The sequence below is a fragment of the Stenella coeruleoalba genome (assembly GCF_951394435.1).
Source record: "Stenella coeruleoalba genome assembly, contig: scaffold_146, whole genome shotgun sequence".
Taxonomy (NCBI): domain Eukaryota; kingdom Metazoa; phylum Chordata; class Mammalia; order Artiodactyla; family Delphinidae; genus Stenella; species Stenella coeruleoalba.
In genome coordinates this window covers 244,467-263,869 of record NW_027646141.1, presented here as the reverse complement: position 1 = coordinate 263,869, position 19,403 = coordinate 244,467, and the positions used below count along the sequence as shown (strand labels likewise).

General features: G+C 43.8%; 1 long non-coding RNA gene across 1 annotated transcript in view; it reads right to left on the bottom strand.

The window, feature by feature from the left end:
- Positions 1-236: 236 nt before the first annotated feature.
- LOC307181307 overlaps positions 237-19,403 on the bottom strand; it is a 221,618-nt gene continuing 202,451 nt past the window's right edge. The window contains exon 6 of the long non-coding RNA XR_013826391.1: positions 237-300. This is a non-coding gene — a long non-coding RNA (uncharacterized lncRNA). The remainder of the gene's footprint in view (positions 301-19,403) is intronic.

Below are 19,403 nucleotides of genomic sequence, written 5' to 3'. Positions count from 1 at the left end.
AGGAGAAGTGTATGGTGTTTCCTGAAACATCTAAAAAACAAAGCAACAGAGCCTAGGGCACTGCCACTTATGGTCCTATAGCTTAGGGAAATTAAAATCAAAAAGACACAGCCACCCCAAAGTTTGGGACGCCTCTGTTTACAAGAACCTCGTTTACAGTACAAGTTCAACATCACAGAAAGTGAAAAATGGATAAAGAAGTTGTGGTATTTACTTACAAAGCAATATCACTCAGCAATGAAATCTATGTCATCAGGCCCTTAGCATCACAATGAGTGGATTCAGGTATGATGATTCTAACTGAAATAAGTCACACAGAAAAAGAAACATCATAAGATATCAGTAATACACGGAATGTAAACTTGGCTACACAGGAACTGAATTACAGAAAAGAACAGGGTCTCAAATTTAGAAAACCAACTTATGCTTGCTTAAGGGTAAAGGTGAGTTGGGGTGCTGCATAAAACCAGAGATTGAAATGAGCACAGATAAAGTTCCTTAAGTCAAAGATGGAATAGACAACAGCTACTCCTTGCTCAACGAAATGGACTCAACACCGCATATTAAACGCCTAAGAATGTACCTGACTAGTAAGTATCGTAAAACCTATGGATTGCTATGTCTCCAAAAGAGAATCAAGCATGTGTACAGGGGCATAAACGCAGCAGTGATAGGATTGGAGAGGTTCGGTGAGCAAATGAAGACCCTTTGAAGTCATATTGCATGGTACCCATTACACGGGTCTCAACTCTCCAGGTTTAAGGTATTCTTCCTTCAGCTAAAACATGCATGTGGAACCCAAGTACGATCAACCATGTGAACGGGAGACGTGTTCAAATATGTCTCAGTTTTCCTACCCTGGTACTCGGGTGCAACATTCCAGACGCTTTACTAACACTCTCCCCACTTGGAGAGTCAGCGCCTTTAACCTCCTGTTTGGCCCAGTTTGCAATTTCTGCGGAAGATGAACAGGAATAGCGAGAACCAATGAGAGGCTAGCTGGAGGTGTCTGGACGGGCAAATTTAACTCTCATTTCCCAACAGGAAGAGGAAATAACCAAAGGCTCAGCGTGCCGTACCGGAACCAGATTAGGGCCTGAAGCCATCCTGCGGTGTTGCGGCCAGCTCAAAAGAAAGCGAGTTGAAGAAAGGAGCTCAGGGGCACTGTAATTCACAAACCTGCAGAGTTATAAATGACAGCTATCGTCCAAAAATAGACTGAAGTAAGGCTGCCAAGAGGACTTGAAAGCGGGGCAGAATTGCAGGAAACCGATTTCAGGAGGTAGACTGGAATTGCATTGAAAGCATAGGAAAAGAGGCAGAACGTCCACAATGATGCACTTGGCCAAAAAGGGCGTATGCGTTTTTTCCTGAATATATTCAGGAAAAAACGCATACGCCCTTTTTGGCCAACCAAGCAAGCTTGCAAAGGAAATCTGCACTACAATGAAGTCTCACTTCCCCCCGGTCAAAAGGGCCATCTGAAAAAAGTGTAAAATCCAGAAAGGCAGGACAGGCCATGGAGAACTGGGAGCCTTGTTATGCTGATGGGCGGGATGTAAATTGCCAACAGACACTCGGGAGAAGTGTATGGTGTTTCCTGAAACATCTAAAAAACAAAGCAACAGAACCTAGGGCACTTCCACTTATGGTCCTATAGCTTAGGGAAATTAAAATCAAAAAGACACAGCCACCCCAAAGTTTGGAACGGCTCTGTTTACAAGAACCTCGTTTACAGTACAAGTTCAACATCGCAGAAAGTGAAAAATGGATAAAGAAGTTGTGGTATTTACTTACAAAGCAATATCACTCAGCAATGAAATCTGTGTCATCAGGCACTTGGCAGCACAATGAGTGGATTCAGGTATGATGATTCTAACTGAAGTAAGTCACACAGAAAAAGAAACATCATAAGATATCAGTAATACACGGAATGTAAACTTGGCTACACAGGAACTGAATTACAGAACAGAACAGGGACTCAAATTTAGAAAACCAACTTATGCTTGCTTAAGGGTAAAGGTGAGTTGGGGTGCTGCATAAAACCAGAGATTGAAATGAGCACAGATAAAGTTCCTTAAGTCAAATATGGAATAGACAAGAGCTACTCCTTGCTCAACGAAATGGACTCAACACCGCATATTAAACGCCTAAGAATGTACCTGACTAGTAAGTATCTTAAAACCTATGGATTGCTATGTCTCCGAAAGAGAATCAAGCATGTGTACAGGGGCATAAACGCAGCAGTGATAGGATTGGAGAGGTTCGGTGAGCAAATGAAGACCCTTTGAAGTCATATTGCATGGTACCCATTCCACGGGTTTCAACTACCCAGGTTTAAGGTATTCTTCCTTCAGCTAAAACATGCATGTGGAACCTAGAGTATGATCAACCATGTGATCGGGAGACGTGTTCAAATATGTCTCAGTTTTCGTACCCTGGTACTCGGGTGCAACATTCCAGACGCTTTACTAACACTCTCCCGACTTGGAGAGTCAGTCCCTTTAACCTCCTGTTTGGCCCAGTTTGCAATTTCTGCGGAAGATGAACAGGAATAGCGAGAACCAATGAGAGGCTAGCTGGAGGTGTCTGGACGGGCAAATTTAACTCTCATTTCCCACCAGGAAGAGGAATTAACCAAAGGCTCAGCGTGCCGTGCCGGAACCAGATTAGGGCCTGAAGCCATCCTGCGGTGTTGCGGCCAGCTCAAAAGAAAGCGAGTTGAAGAAAGGAGCTCAGGGGCACTGTAATTCACAAACCTGCAGAGTTATAAATGACAGCTATCGTCCAAAAATAGACTGAAGTAAGGCTGCCAAGAGGACTTGAAAGCGGGGCAGAATTGCAGGAAACCGATTTCAGGAGGTAGACTGGAATTGCATTGAAAACATAGGAAAAGAGGCAGAACGTCCACAATGATGCACTTGGCCAAAAAGGGCGTATGCTTTTTTTCCTGAATATATTCAGGAAAAAACGCATACGCCCTTTTTGGCCAACCAAGCAAGCTTGCAAAGGAAATCTGCACTACAATGAAGTCTCACTTCCCCCCGGTCAAAAGGGCCATCTGAAAAAAGTGTAAAATCCAGAAAGGCAGGACAGGCCATGGAGAACTGGGAGCCTTGTTATGCTGATGGGCGGGATGTAAATTGCCAACAGACACTTGGGAGAAGTGTATGGTGTTTCCTGAAACATCTAAAAAACAAAGCAACAGAGCCTAGGGCACTGCCACTTATGGTCCTATAGCTTAGGGAAATTAAAATCAAAAAGACACAGCCACCCCAAAGTTTGGGACGCCTCTGTTTACAAGAACCTCGTTTACAGTACAAGTTCAACATCGCAGAAAGTGAAAAATGGATAAAGAACTTGTGGTACTTACGTACAATGCAGTATCACTCAGCAATGAAATCTATGTCATCAGGCCCGTAGCAGCATAATGAGTGGATTCAGGTACGATGATTCTAACTGAAATAAGTCACACAGAAAAAGAAACATCATAAGATATCACTAATACACGGAATGTAAACTTGGCTACACAGGAACTGCATTCCAAAACAGAACAGGGTCTCAAATTTAGAAAACCAACTTATGCTTGCTTAAGGGGAAAGGTGAGTTGGGGTGCTGCATAAAACCAGAGATTGAAATGAGCACAGATAAAGTTCCTTAAGCCAAATATGGAATAGACAAGAGCTACTCCTTGCTCAACGAAATGGACTCAAAACCCCATATTAAACCCCTAAGAATGTACCTGACTAGTAAGTATCTTAAAACCTATGGATTGCTAAGTCTCCAAAAGAGAATCAAGCGTGTGTACAGGGGAATAAACGCAGCAGTGATAGGATTGGAGAGGTTCGGTGAGCAAATGAAGACCCGTTGAAGTCATATTGCATGGTACCCATTACACGGGTCTCAAGTCTCCAGGTTTAAGGTATTCTTCCTTCAGCTAAAACATGCATGTGGAACCCAGAGTATGATCAACCATGTGAACGGGAGACGTGTTCAAATATGTCTCAGTTTTCCTCCCCTGGTACTCGGGTGCAACATTCCAGACGCTTTACTAACACTCTCCCGACTTGGAGAGTCAGTCCCTTTAACCTCCTGTTTGGCCCAGTTTGCAATTTCTGCGGAAGATGAACAGGAATAGCGAGAACCAATGAGAGCCTAGCTGGAGGTGTCTGGACGGGCAAATTTAACTCTCATTTCCCACCAGGAAGAGGAATTAACCAAAGGCTCAGCATGCCGGGCCGGAACCAGATTAGGACCTGAAGCCATCCTGCGGTGTTGCGGCCAGGTCACAAGAAAGCGAGTTGAAGAAAGGAGCTCAGGGGCACTGTAATTCACAAACCTGCAGAGTTATAAATGACAGCTATCGTCCAAAAATAGACTGAAGTAAGGCTGCCAAGAGGACTTGAAAGCGGGGCAGAATTGCAGGAAACCGATTTCAGGAGGTAGACTGGAATTGCATTGAAAGCATAGGAAAAGAGGCAGAACGTCCACAATGATGCACTTGGCCAAAAAGGGCGTATGCGTTTTTTCCTGAATATATTCAGGAAAAAACGCATACGCCCTTTTTGGCCAACCAAGCAAGCTTGCAAAGGAAATCTGCACTACAATGAAGTCTCACTTCCCCCCGGTCAAAAGGGCCATCTGAAAAAAGTGTAAAATCCAGAAAGGCAGGACAGGGCATGGAGAACTGGGAGCCTTGTTATGCTGATGGGCGGGATGTAAATTGCCAACAACCACTCGGGAGAAGTGTATGGTGTTTCCTGAAACATCTAAAAAACAAAGCAACAGAACCTAGGGCACTTCCACTTATGGTCCTATAGCTTAGGGAAATTAAAATCAAAAAGACACAGCCACCCCAAAGTTTGGAACGGCTCTGTTTACAAGAACCTCGTTTACAGTACAAGTTCAACATCGCAGAAAGTGAAAAATGGATAAAGAAGTTGTGGTATTTACTTACAAAGCAATATCACTCAGCAATGAAATCTGTGTCATCAGGCCCTTAGCAGCACAATGAGTGGATTCAGGTATGATGATTCTAACTGAAATAAGTCACACAGAAAAAGAAACATCATAAGATATCAGTAATACACGGAATGTAAACTTGGCTACACAGGAACTGAATTACAGAAAAGAACAGGGTCTCAAATTTAGAAAACCAACTTATGCTTGCTTAAGGGTAAAGGTGAGTTGGGGTGCTGCATAAAACCAGAGATTGAAATGAGCACAGATAAAGTTCCTTAAGTCAAATATGGAATAGACAACAGCTACTCCTTGCTCAACGAAATGGACTCAACACCGCATATTAAACGCCTAAGAATGTACCTGACTAGTAAGTATCTTAAAACCTATGGATTGCTATGTCTCCAAAAGAGAATCAAGCATGTGTACAGGGGCATAAACGCAGCAGTGATAGGATTGGAGAGGTTCGGTGAGCAAATGAAGACCCTTTGAAGTCATATTGCATGGTACCCATTCCACGGGTCTCAACTCTCCAGGTTTAAGGTATTCTTCCTTCAGCTAAAACATGCATGTGGAACCCAAGTACGATCAACCATGTGAACGGGAGACGTGTTCAAATATGTCTCAGTTTTCCTCCCCTGGTACTCGGGTGCAACATTCCAGACGCTTTACTAACACTCTCCCCACTTGGAGAGTCAGCGCCTTTAACCTCCTGTTTGGCCCAGTTTGCAATTTCTGCGGAAGATGAACAGGAATAGCGAGAACCAATGAGAGGCTAGCTGGAGGTGTCTGGACGGGCAAATTTAACTCTCATTTCCCAACAGGAAGAGGAAATAACCAAAGGCTCAGCGTGCCGTACCGGAACCAGATTAGGGCCTGAAGCCATCCTGCGGTGTTGCGGCCAGCTCAAAAGAAACCGAGTTGAAGAAAGGAGCTCAGGGGCACTGTAATTCACAAACCTGCAGAGTTATAAATGACAGCTATCGTCCAAAAATAGACTGAAGTAAGGCTGCCAAGAGGACTTGAAAGCGGGGCAGAATTGCAGGAAACCGATTTCAGGAGGTAGACTGGAATTGCATTGAAAGCATAGGAAAAGAGGCAGAACGTCCACAATGATGCACTTGGCCAAAAAGGGCGTATGCGTGTTTTCCTGAATATATTCAGGAAAAAACGCATACGCCCTTTTTGGCCAACCAAGCAATCTTGCAAAGGAAATCTGCACTACAATGAAGTCTCACTTCCCCCCGGTCAAAAGGGCCATCTGAAAAAAGTGTAAAATCCAGAAAGGCAGGACAGGCCATGGAGAACTGGGAGCCTTGTTATGCTGATGGGCGGGATGTAAATTGCCAACAGACACTTGGGAGAAGTGTATGGTGTTTCCTGAAACATCTAAAAAACAAAGCAACAGAGCCTAGGGCACTGCCACTTATGGTCCTATAGCTTAGGGAAATTAAAATCAAAAAGACACAGCCACCCCAAAGTTTGGGACGCCTCTGTTTACAAGAACCTCGTTTACAGTACAAGTTCAACATCGCAGAAAGTGAAAAATGGATAAAGAACTTGTGGTACTTACGTACAATGCAGTATCACTCAGCAATGAAATCTATGTCATCAGGCCCGTAGCAGCATAATGAGTGGATTCAGGTACGATGATTCTAACTGAAATAAGTCACACAGAAAAAGAAACATCATAAGATATCACTAATACACGGAATGTAAACTTGGCTACACAGGAACTGCATTCCAAAACAGAACAGGGTCTCAAATTTATAAAACCATCTTATGCTTGCTTAAGGGGAAAGGTGAGTTGGGGTGCTGCATAAAACCAGAGATTGAAATGAGCACAGATAAAGTTCCTTAAGCCAAATATGGAATAGACAAGAGCTACTCCTTGCTCAACGAAATGGACTCAAAACCCCATATTAAACCCCTAAGAATGTACCTGACTAGTAAGTATCTTAAAACCTATGGATTGCTATGTCTCCAAAAGAGAATCAAGCGTGTGTACAGGGGAATAAACGCAGCAGTGATAGGATTGGAGAGGTTCGGTGAGCAAATGAAGACCCGTTGAAGTCATATTGCATGGTACCCATTACACGGGTCTCAACTCTCCAGGTTTAAGGTATTCTTCCTTCAGCTAAAACATGCATGTGGAACCCAGAGTATGATCAACCATGTGAACGGGAGACGTTTTCAAATATGTCTCAGTTTTCATACCCTGGTACTCGGGTGCAACATTCCAGACGCTTTACTAACACTCTCCCGACTTGGAGAGTCAGTCCCTTTAACCTCCTGTTTGGCCCAGTTTGCAATTTCTGCGGAAGATGAACAGGAATAGCGAGAACCAATGAGAGCCTAGCTGGAGGTGTCTGGACGGGCAAATTTAACTCTCATTTCCCACCAGGAAGAGGAATTAACCAAAGGCTCAGCATGCCGGGCCGGAACCAGATTAGGACCTGAAGCCATCCTGCGGTGTTGCGGCCAGGTCACAAGAAAGCGAGTTGAAGAAAGGAGCTCAGGGGCACTGTAATTCACAAACCTGCAGAGTTATAAATGACAGCTATCGTCCAAAAATAGACTGAAGTAAGGCTGCCAAGAGGACTTGAAAGCGGGGCAGAATTGCAGGAAACCGATTTCAGGAGGTAGACTGGAATTGCATTGAAAGCATAGGAAAAGAGGCAGAACGTCCACAATGATGCACTTGGCCAAAAAGGGCGTATGCGTTTTTTCCTGAATATATTCAGGAAAAAACGCATACGCCCTTTTTGGCCAACCAAGCAAGCTTGCAAAGGAAATCTGCACTACAATGAAGTCTCACTTCCCCCCGGTCAAAAGGGCCATCTGAAAAAAGTGTAAAATCCAGAAAGGCAGGACAGGCCATGGAGAACTGGGAGCCTTGTTATGCTGATGGGCGGGATGTAAATTGCCAACAACCACTCGGGAGAAGTGTATGGTGTTTCCTGAAACATCTAAAAAACAAAGCAACAGAACCTAGGGCACTGCCACTTATGGTCCTATAGCTTAGGGAAATTAAAATCAAAAAGACACAGCCACCCCAAAGTTTGGAACGGCTCTGTTTACAAGAACCTCGTTTACAGTACAAGTTCAACATCGCAGAAAGTGAAAAATGGATAAAGAAGTTGTGGTATTTACTTACAAAGCAATATCACTCAGCAATGAAATCTGTGTCATCAGGCCCTTAGCAGCACAATGAGTGGATTCAGGTATGATGATTCTAACTGAAATAAGTCACACAGAAAAAGAAACATCATAAGATATCAGTAATACACGGAATGTAAACTTGGCTACACAGGAACTGAATTTCAGAACAGAACAGGGTCTCAAATTTAGAAAACCAACTTATGCTTGCTTAAGGGGAAAGGTGAGTTGGGGTGCTGCATAAAACCAGAGACTGAAATGAGCACAGATAAAGTTCCTTAAGCCAAATATGGAATAGACAAGAGCTACTCCTTGCTCAACGAAATGGACTCAACACCGCATATTAAACGCCTAAGAATGTACCTGACTAGTAAGTATCTTAAAACCTAGAGTTTGCTATGTCTCCGAAAGAGAATCAAGCATGTGTACAGGGGCATAAACGCAGCAGTGATAGGATTGGAGAGGCTCGGTGAGCAAATGAAGACCCTTTGAAGTCATATTGCATGGTACCCATTCCACGGGTTTCAACTACCCAGGTTTTAGGTATTCTTCCTTCAGCTAAAACATGCATGTGGAACCCAAGTATGATCAACCATGTGAACGGGAGACGTGTTCAAATATGTCTTAGTTTTCCTCCCCTGGTACTCGGGTGCAACATTCCAGACGCTTTACTAACACTCTCCCCACTTGGAGAGTCAGCGCCTTTAACCTCCTGTTTGGCCCAGTTTGCAATTTCTGCGGAAGATGAACAGGAATAGCGAGAACCAATGAGAGGCTAGCTGGAGGTGTCTGGACGGGCAAATTTAACTCTCATTTCCCACCAGGAAGAGGAAATAACCAAAGGCTCACCGACCGTACCAGAACCAGATTAGGGCCTGAAGCCATCCTGCGGTGTTGCGGCCAGCTCAAAAGAAAGGGAGTTGAAGAAAGGAGCTCAGGGGCACTGTAATTCACAAACCTGCAGAGTTATAAATGACAGCTATCGTCCAAAAATAGACTGAAGTAAGGCTGCCAAGAGGACTTGAAAGCGGGGCAGAATTGCAGGAAACCGATTTCAGGAGGTAGACTGGAATTGCATTGAAAGCATAGGAAAAGAGGCAGAACGTCCACAATGATGCACTTGGCCAAAAAGGGCGTATGCGTTTTTTCCTGAATATATTCAGGAAAAAACGCATACGCCCTTTTTGGCCAACCAAGCAAGCTTGCAAAGGAAATCTGCACTACAATGAAGTCTCACTTCCCCCCGGTCAAAAGGGCCATCTGAAAAAAGTGTAAAATCCAGAAAGGCAGGACAGGCCATGGAGAACTGGGAGCCTTGTTATGCTGATGGGCGGGATGTAAATTGCCAAGAACCACTCGGGAGAAGTGTATGGTGTTTCCTGAAACATCTAAAAAACAAAGCAACAGAACCTAGGGCACTTCCACTTATGGTCCTATAGCTTAGGGAAATTAAAATCAAAAAGACACAGCCACCCCAAAGTTTGGAATGGCTCTGTTTACAAGAACCTCGTTTACAGTACAAGTTCAACATCGCAGAAAGTGAAAAATGGATAAAGAAGTTGTGGTATTTACTTACAAAGCAATATCACTCAGCAATGAAATCTGTGTCATCAGGCCCTTAGCAGCACAATGAGTGGATTCAGGTATGATGATTCTAACTGAAATAAGTCACACAGAAAAAGAAACATCATAAGATATCAGTAATACACGGAATGTAAACTTGGCTACACAGGAACTGAATTACAGAACAGAACAGGGTCTCAAATTTAGAAAACCAACTTATGCTTGCTTAAGGGGAAAGGTGAGTTGGGGTGCTGCATAAAACCAGAGATTGAAATGAGCACAGATAAAGTTCCTTAAGCCAAATATGTAATACACAAGAGCTACTCCTTGCTCAACGAAATGGACTCAACACCCCATATTAAACGCCTAAGAATGTACCTGACTAGTAAGTATCTTAAAACCTATGGATTGCTATGTCTCCGAAAGAGAATCAAGCATGTGTACAGGGGCATAAACGCAGCAGTGATAGGATTGGAGAGGTTCGGTGAGCAAATGAAGACCCTTTGAAATCATATTGCATGGTACCCATTCCACGGGTTTCAACTACCCAGGTTTAAGGTATTCTTCCTTCAGCTAAAACATGCATGTGGAACCTAGAGTATGATCAACCATGTGATCGGGAGACGTGTTCAAATATGTCTCAGTTTTCCTCCCCTGGTACTCGGGTGCAACATTCCAGACGCTTTACTAACACTCTCCCCACTTGGAGAGTCAGTCCCTTTAACCTCCTGTTTGGCCCAGTTTGCAATTTCTGCGGAAGATGAACAGGAATAGCGAGAACCAATGAGAGCCTAGCTGGAGGTGTCTGGACGGGCAAATTTAACTCTCATTTCCCACCAGGAAGAGGAATTAACCAAAGGCTCAGCATGCCGGGCCGGAACCAGATTAGGGCCTGAAGCCATCCTGCGGTGTTGCGGCCAGGTCACAAGAAAGCGAGTTGAAGAAAGGAGCTCAGGGGCACTGTAATTCACAAACCTGCAGAGTTATAAATGACAGCTATCGTCCAAAAATAGACTGAAGTAAGGCTGCCAAGAGGACTTGAAAGCGGGGCAGAATTGCAGGAAACCGATTTCAGGAGGTAGACTGGAATTGCATTGAAAGCATAGGAAAAGAGGCAGAACGTCCACAATGATGCACTTGGCCAAAAAGATCGTATGCGTTTTTTCCTGAATATATTCAGGAAAAAACGCATACGCCCTTTTTGGCCAACCAAGCAAGCTTGCAAAGGAAATCTGCACTACAATGAAGTCTCACTTCCCCCCGGTGAAAAGGGCCATCTGAAAAAAGTGTAAAATCCAGAAAGGCAGGACAGGCCATGGAGAACTGGGAGGCTTGTTATGCTGATGGGCGGGATGTAAATTGCCAACAACCACTCGGGAGAAGTGTATGGTGTTTCCTGAAACATCTAAAAAACAAAGCAACAGAACCTAGGGCACTTCCACTTATGGTCCTATAGCTTAGGGAAATTAAAATCAAAAAGACACAGCCACCCCAAAGTTTGGAACGGCTCTGTTTACAAGAACCTCGTTTACAGTACAAGTTCAACATCGCAGAAAGTGAAAAATGGAAAAGAAGTTGTGGTATTTACTTACAAAGCAATATCACTCAGCAATGAAATCTGTGTCATCAGGCCCTTAGCAGCACAATGAGTGGATTCAGGTATGATGATTCTAACTGAAGTAAGTCACACAGAAAAAGAATCATCATAAGATATCAGTAATACACGGAATGTAAACTTGGCTACACAGGAACTGAATTACAGAACAGAACAGGGTCTCAAATTTAGAAAACCAACTTATGCTTGCTTAAGGGTAAAGGTGAGTTGGGGTGCTGCATAAAACCAGAGATTGAAATGAGCACAGATAAAGTTCCTTAAGCCAAATATGTAATAGACAAGAGCTACTCCTTGCTCAACGAAATGGACTCAACACCGCATATTAAACGTCTAAGAATGTACCTGACTAGCAAGTATCTTAAAACCTATGGATTGCTATGTCTCCAAAAGAGAATCAAGCATGTGTACAGGGGCATAAACGCAGCAGTGATAGGATTGGAGAGGTTCAGTGAGCAAATGAAGACCCTTTGAAGTCATATTGCATGGTACCCATTACACGGGTCTTAACTCTCCAGGTTTAAGGTATTCTTCCTTCAGCTAAAACATGCATGTGGAACCCAAGTATGATCAACCATGTGAACGGGAGACGTGTTCAAATATGTCTCAGTTTTCCTCCCCTGGTACTCGGGTGCAACATTCCAGACGCTTTACTAACACTCTCCCCACTTGGAGAGTCAGTCCCTTCAACCTCCTGTTTGGCCCAGTTTGCAATTTCTGCGGAAGATGAACAGGAATAGCGAGAACCAATGAGAGACTAGCTGGAGGTGTCTGGACGGGCAAATTTAACTCTCATTTCCCACCAGGAAGAGGAAATAACCAAAGGATCCCTGTGCCGTGCCGGAACCAGATTAGGGCCTGAAGCCATCCTGCGGTGTTGTGGCCAGGTCACAAGAAAGCGAGTTGAAGAAAGGAGCTCAGGGGCACTGTAATTCACAAACCTGCAGAGTTATAAATGACAGCTATCGTCCAAAAATAGACTGAAGTAAGGCTGCCAAGAGGACTTGAAAGCGGGGCAGAATTGCAGGAAACCGATTTCAGGAGGTAGACTGGAATTGCATTGAAAGCATAGGAAAAGAGGCAGAACGTCCACAATGATGCACTTGGCCAAAAAGGGCGTATGCGTTTTTTCCTGAATATATTCAGGAAAAAACGCATACGCCCTTTTTGGCCAACCAAGCAAGCTTGCAAAGGAAATCTGCACTACAATGAAGTCTCACTTCCCCCCGGTCAAAAGGGCCATCTGAAAAACGTGTAAAATCCAGAAAGGCAGGACAGGCCATGGAGAACTGGGAGCCTTGTTATGCTGATGGGCGGGATGTAAATTGCCAAGAACCACTTGGGAGAAGTGTATGGTGTTTCCTGAAACAACTAAAAAACAAAGCAACAGAACCTAGCGCACTTCCACTTATGGTCCTATAGCTTAGGGAAATTAAAATGAAAAAGACACAGCCACCCCAAAGTTTGGAACGGCTCTGTTTACAAGAACCTCGTTTACAGTACAAGTTCAACATCGCAGAAAGTGAAAAATGGATAAAGAACTTGTGGTATTTACTTACAAAGCAATATCACACAGCAATGAAATCTGTGTCATCAGGCCCTTAGCAGCACAATGAGTGGATTCAGGTATGATGATTCTAACTGAAATAAGTCACACAGAAAAAGAAACATCATAAGATATCTGTAATACACTGAATGTAAACTTGGCTACACAGGAACTGAATTACAGAACAGAACAGGGTCTCAAATTTAGAAAACTAACTTATGCTTGCTTAAGGGGAAAGGTGAGTTGGGGTGCTGCATAAAACCAGAGATTGAAATGAGCACAGATAAAGTTCCTTAAGCCAAATATGGAATAGACAAGAGCTACTCCTTGCTCAACGAAATGGACTCAACACCCCATATTAAACGCCTAAGAATGTACCTGACTAGTAAGTATCTTAAAACCTATGGATTGCTATGTCTCCGAAAGAGAATCAAGCATGTGTACAGGGGCATAAACGCAGCAGTGATAGGATTGGAGAGGTTCGGTGAGCAAATGAAGACCCTTTGAAGTCATATTGCATGGTACCCATTCCACGAGTTTCAACTACCCAGGTTTAAGGTATTCTTCCTTCAGCTAAAACATGCATGTGGAACCCAGAGTATGATCAACCATGTGAACGGGAGACGTGTTCAAATATGTCTCAGTTTTCATATCCTGGTACTCGGGTGCAACATTCCAGACGCTTTACTAACACTCTCCCGACTTGGAGAGTCAGTCCCTTTAACCTCCTGTTTGGCCCAGTTTGCAATTTCTGCGGAAGATGAACAGGAATAGCGAGAACCAATGAGAGGCTAGCTGGAGGTGTCTGGACGGGCAAATTTAACTCTCATTTCCCACCAGGAAGAGGAATTAACCAAAGGCTCAGCATGCCAGGCCGGAACCAGATTAGGGCCTGAAGCCATCCTGCGGTGTTGCGGCCAGCTCAAAAGAAAGCGAGTTGAAGAAAGGAGCTCAGGGGCACTGTAATTCACAAACCTGCAGAGTTATAAATGACAGCTATCGTCCAAAAATAGACTGAAGTAAGGCTGCCAAGAGGACTTGAAAGCGGGGCAGAATTGCAGGAAACCGATTTCAGGAGGTAGACTGGAATTGCATTGAAAGCATAGGAAAAGAGGCAGAACGTCCACAATGATGCACTTGGCCAAAAAGGGCGTATGCGTTTTTTCCTGAATATATTCAGGAAAAAACGCATACGCCCTTTTTGGCCAACCAAGCAAGCTTGCAAAGGAAATCTGCACTACAATGAAGTCTCACTTCCCCCGGGTCAAAAGGGCCATCTGAAAAAAGTGTAAAATCCAGAAAGGCAGGACAGGCCATGGAGAACTGGGAGGCTTGTTATGCTGATGGGCGGGATGTAAATTGCCAACAGACACTCGGGAGAAGTGTATGGTGTTTCCTGAAACATCTAAAAAACAAAGCAACAGAACCTAGGGCACTTCCACTTATGGTCCTATAGCTTAGGGAAATTAAAATCAAAAAGACACAGCCACCCCAAAGTTTGGAACGGCTCTGTTTACAAGAACCTCGTTTACAGTACAAGTTCAACATCGCAGAAAGTGAAAAATGGAAAAGAAGTTGTGGTATTTACTTACAAAGCAATATCACTCAGCAATGAAATCTGTGTCATCAGGCCCTTAGCAGCACAATGAGTGGATTCAGGTATGATGATTCTAACTGAAGTAAGTCACACAGAAAAAGAATCATCATAAGATATCAGTAATACACGGAATGTAAACTTGGCTACACAGGAACTGAATTACAGAACAGAACAGGGTCTCAAATTTAGAAAACCAACTTATGCTTGCTTAAGGGTAAAGGTGAGTTGGGGTGCTGCATAAAACCAGAGATTGAAATGAGCACAGATAAAGTTCCTTAAGCCAAATATGGAATAGACAAGAGCTACTCCTTGCTCAACGAAATGGACTCAACACCGCATATTAAACGTCTAAGAATGTACCTGACTAGCAAGTATCTTAAAACCTATGGATTGCTATGTCTCCAAAAGAGAATCAAGCATGTGTACAGGGGCATAAACGCAGCAGTGATAGGATTGGAGAGGTTCAGTGAGCAAATGAAGACCCTTTGAAGTCATATTGCATGGTACCCATTACACGGGTCTTAACTCTCCAGGTTTAAGGTATTCTTCCTTCAGCTAAAACATGCATGTGGAACCCAAGTATGATCAACCATGTGAACGGGAGACGTGTTCAAATATGTCTCAGTTTTCCTCCCCTGGTACTCGGGTGCAACATTCTAGACGCTTTACTAACACTCTCCCCACTTGGAGAGTCAGTCCCTTTAACCTCCTGTTTGGCCCAGTTTGCAATTTCTGCGGAAGATGAACAGGAATAGCGAGAACCAATGAGAGACTAGCTGGAGGTGTCTGGACGGGCAAATTTAACTCTCATTTCCCACCAGGAAGAGGAAATAACCAAAGGCTCCCTGTGCCGTGCCGGAACCAGATTAGGGCCTGAAGCCATCCTGCGGTGTTGTGGCCAGGTCACAAGAAAGCGAGTTGAAGAAAGGAGCTCAGGGGCACTGTAATTCACAAACCTGCAGAGTTATAAATGACAGCTATCGTCCAAAAATAGACTGAAGTAAGGCTGCCAAGAGGACTTGAAAGCGGGGCAGAATTGCAGGAAACCGATTTCAGGAGGTAGACTGGAATTGCATTGAAAGCATAGGAAAAGAGGCAGAACGTCCACAATGATGCACTTGGCCAAAAAGGGCGTATGCGTTTTTTCCTGAATATATTCAGGAAAAAACGCATACGCCCTTTTTGGCCAACCAAGCAAGCTTGCAAAGGAAATCTGCACTACAATGAAGTCTCACTTCCCCCCGGTCAAAAGGGCCATCTGAAAAACGTGTAAAATCCAGAAAGGCAGGACAGGCCATGGAGAACTGGGAGCCTTGTTATGCTGATGGGCGGGATGTAAATTGCCAAGAACCACTTGGGAGAAGTGTATGGTGTTTCCTGAAACAACTAAAAAACAAAGCAACAGAACCTAGCGCACTTCCACTTATGGTCCTATAGCTTAGGGAAATTAAAATGAAAAAGACACAGCCACCCCAAAGTTTGGAACGGCTCTGTTTACAAGAACCTCGTTTACAGTACAAGTTCAACATCGCAGAAAGTGAAAAATGGATAAAGAACTTGTGGTATTTACTTACAAAGCAATATCACACAGCAATGAAATCTGTGTCATCAGGCCCTTAGCAGCACAATGAGTGGATTCAGGTATGATGATTCTAACTGAAATAAGTCACACAGAAAAAGAAACATCATAAGATATCTGTAATACACTGAATGTAAACTTGGCTACACAGGAACTGAATTACAGAACAGAACAGGGTCTCAAATTTAGAAAACTAACTTATGCTTGCTTAAGGGGAAAGGTGAGTTGGGGTGCTGCATAAAACCAGAGATTGAAATGAGCACAGATAAAGTTCCTTAAGCCAAATATGGAATAGACAAGAGCTACTCCTTGCTCAACGAAATGGACTCAACACCCCATATTAAACGCCTAAGAATGTACCTGACTAGTAAGTATCTTAAAACCTATGGATTGCTATGTCTCCGAAAGAGAATCAAGCATGTGTACAGGGGCATAAACGCAGCAGTGATAGGATTGGAGAGGTTCGGTGAGCAAATGAAGACCCTTTGAAGTCATATTGCATGGTACCCATTCCACGGGTTTCAACTACCCAGGTTTAAGGTATTCTTCCTTCAGCTAAAACATGCATGTGGAACCCAGAGTATGATCAACCATGTGAACGGGAGACGTGTTCAAATATGTCTCAGTTTTCATATCCTGGTACTCGGGTGCAACATTCCAGACGCTTTACTAACACTCTCCCGACTTGGAGAGTCAGTCCCTTTAACCTCCTGTTTGGCCCAGTTTGCAATTTCTGCGGAAGATGAACAGGAATAGCGAGAACCAATGAGAGGCTAGCTGGAGGTGTCTGGACGGGCAAATTTAACTCTCATTTCCCACCAGGAAGAGGAATTAACCAAAGGCTCAGCATGCCAGGCCGGAACCAGATTAGGGCCTGAAGCCATCCTGCGGTGTTGCGGCCAGCTCAAAAGAAAGCGAGTTGAAGAAAGGAGCTCAGGGGCACTGTAATTCACAAACCTGCAGAGTTATAAATGACAGCTATCGTCCAAAAATAGACTGAAGTAAGGCTGCCAAGAGGACTTGAAAGCGGGGCAGAATTGCAGGAAACCGATTTCAGGAGGTAGACTGGAATTGCATTGAAAGCATAGGAAAAGAGGCAGAACGTCCACAATGATGCACTTGGCCAAAAAGGGCGTATGCGTTTTTTCCTGAATATATTCAGGAAAAAACGCATACGCCCTTTTTGGCCAACCAAGCAAGCTTGCAAAGGAAATCTGCACTACAATGAAGTCTCACTTCCCCCGGGTCAAAAGGGCCATCTGAAAAAAGTGTAAAATCCAGAAAGGCAGGACAGGCCATGGAGAACTGGGAGGCTTGTTATGCTGATGGGCGGGATGTAAATTGCCAACAGACACTCGGGAGAAGTGTATGGTGTTTCCTGAAACATCTAAAAAACAAAGCAACAGAACCTAGGGCACTTCCACTTATGGTCCTATAGCTTAGGGAAATTAAAATCAAAAAGACACAGCCACCCCAAAGTTTGGAACGGCTCTGTTTACAAGAACCTCGTTTACAGTACAAGTTCAACATCGCAGAAAGTGAAAAATGGAAAAGAAGTTGTGGTATTTACTTACAAAGCAATATCACTCAGCAATGAAATCTGTGTCATCAGGCCCTTAGCAGCACAATGAGTGGATTCAGGTATGATGATTCTAACTGAAGTAAGTCACACAGAAAAAGAATCATCATAAGATATCAGTAATACACGGAATGTAAACTTGGCTACACAGGAACTGAATTACAGAACAGAACAGGGTCTCAAATTTAGAAAACCAACTTATGCTTGCTTAAGGGTAAAGGTGAGTTGGGGTGCTGCATAAAACCAGAGATTGAAATGAGCACAGATAAAGTTCCTTAAGCCAAATATGGAATAGACAAGAGCTACTCCTTGCTCAACGAAATGGACTCAACACCGCATATTAAACGTCTAAGAATGTACCTGACTAGCAAGTATCTTAAAACCTATGGATTGCTATGTCTCCAAAAGAGAATCAAGCATGTGTACAGGGGCATAAACGCAGCAGTGATAGGATTGGAGAGGTTCAGTGAGCAAATGAAGACCCTTTGAAGTCATATTGCATGGTACCCATTACACGGGTCTTAACTCTCCAGGTTTAAGGTATTCTTCCTTCAGCTAAAACATGCATGTGGAACCCAAGTATGATCAACCATGTGAACGGGAGACGTGTTCAAATATGTCTCAGTTTTCCTCCCCTGGTACTCGGGTGCAACATTCTAGACGCTTTACTAACACTCTCCCCACTTGGAGAGTCAGTCCCTTTAACCTCCTGTTTGGCCCAGTTTGCAATTTCTGCGGAAGATGAACAGGAATAGCGAGAACCAATGAGAGACTAGCTGGAGGTGTCTGCACGGGCAAATTTAACTCTCATTTCCCACCAGGAAGAGGAAATAACCAAAGGCTCCCTGTGCCGTGCCGGAACCAGATTAGGGCCTGAAGCCATCCTGCGGTGTTGTGGCCAGGTCACAAGAAAGCGAGTTGAAGAAAGGAGCTCAGGGGCACTGTAATTCACAAACCTGCAGAGTTATAAATGACAGCTATCGTCCAAAAATAGACTGAAGTAAGGCTGCCAAGAGGACTTGAAAGCGGGGCAGAATTGCAGGAAACCGATTTCAGGAGGTAGACTGGAATTGCATTGAAAGCATAGGAAAAGAGGCAGAACGTCCACAATGATGCACTTGGCCAAAAAGGGCGTATGCGTTTTTTCCTGAATATATTCAGGAAAAAACGCATACGCCCTTTTTGGCCAACCAAGCAAGCTTGCAAAGGAAATCTGCACTACAATGAAGTCTCACTTCCCCCCGGTCAAAAGGGCCATCTGAAAAACGTGTAAAATCCAGAAAGGCAGGACAGGCCATGGAGAACTGGGAGCCTTGTTATGCTGATGGGCGGGATGTAAATTGCCAAGAACCACTTGGGAGAAGTGTATGGTGTTTCCTGAAACAACTAAAAAACAAAGCAACAGAACCTAGCGCACTTCCACTTATGGTCCTATAGCTTAGGGAAATTAAAATGAAAAAGACACAGCCACCCCAAAGTTTGAAACGGCTCTGTTTACAAGAACCTCGTTTACAGTACAAGTTCAACATCGCAGAAAGTGAAAAATGGATAAAGAACTTGTGGTATTTACTTACAAAGCAATATCACACAGCAATGAAATCTGTGTCATCAGGCCCTTAGCAGCACAATGAGTGGATTCAGGTATGATGATTCTAACTGAAATAAGTCACACAGAAAAAGAAACATCATAAGATATCTGTAATACACTGAACGTAAACTTGGCTACACAGGAACTGAATTACAGAACAGAACAGGGTCTCAAATTTAGAAAACTAACTTATGCTTGCTTAAGGGGAAAGGTGAGTTGGG